This window comes from Jaculus jaculus, chromosome 1 (genome assembly GCF_020740685.1).
Source record: "Jaculus jaculus isolate mJacJac1 chromosome 1, mJacJac1.mat.Y.cur, whole genome shotgun sequence".
Lineage (NCBI taxonomy): Eukaryota > Metazoa > Chordata > Mammalia > Rodentia > Dipodidae > Jaculus > Jaculus jaculus.
The window spans coordinates 130345643-130346540 of record NC_059102.1 but is presented as its reverse complement, the minus strand read 5'-3'; the positions used below and the strand labels follow the sequence as shown (position 1 = coordinate 130346540).

Here is an 898-nt window from a genome sequence, read left to right as displayed (position 1 = left end):
TGACACAAACACTGTCACTGAAGATGTACAAATTAGAACACACAATTTCTTATCAGAATGTCCCCCAGGAGTGGCTGGGTCAGACCAGTTGGCTAGCTGCTAAGGTGTTTAATAAAGCCCCAGTTAATTAACGAGAGGAAGATTCCTTTGTGGTTTGTGTCACAGTGGAGGACAGCAGAAAGTGTGCTAGAGACCAACTCACACTTCTCTGCAGGTTTCTTTCAGAATCGTCTCTGAGGGAGACAGGCTACTTTGGACCCATGCCAGACTATTGAAGTAGTTTCACTACTAATGCAGGAAAATGTATTGGTGTGATTTCTTTGGAACACCTCTCTCTCTCTCCTTTTTATATAATTCTCTTTGTTTTTAATGTCCAGAATCTGTACTGTAAGGGTCAGAACATCCTTCTGGACTCACGCTTATAAATTCTCACTTGGCTAGTGAGGCCAATAGGGATACTTCTTGTCTAATTTGATTTCTGGAAAGGCTTCATTTAAGTCCTTGAAAAATATGGAATGCTTCATGAATTTGCATGCCATCCTTGCACAGGGATCATGCTAATCTCGGTGTCATTCCAATTTGTTATATGTGCTGCCAAAGTGAGAACTGCCTCTCTATTTTGACCTAGCACTCCATTGCTAGGAATACAACAAAAATCAACTCAAGTGTGCAAGGAAATGAAAATGAGGATGGGTTTCTATTGCATTGTTTAGAGAAGGAACAACAAATAGCGTTTTACCCAGCCATTGAACCCAAGCAGAGACTTCAAAAGAGTAAGACGGATCTGTGTGTCCTGAGATGAAAGTGAAATCCTTTGTGAGATTCCATTTTGCAGAACAATAAAACCCTGTATTTAGACACACATGACCCACATGCATGGGTATACACACACATAAAT

The 898-nt window shown here is 40.6% G+C and overlaps 1 non-coding gene across 1 annotated transcript; it reads right to left on the bottom strand.

Moving 5' to 3' along the window:
- Nucleotides 1–504: 504 nt before the first annotated feature.
- LOC123458301 lies at nt 505–607 on the bottom strand. Its single transcript, XR_006635588.1, has one exon. It is a non-coding gene; the product is annotated as a U6 spliceosomal RNA (small nuclear RNA).
- Between the last annotated feature and the right edge of the window lie 291 nt (nt 608–898).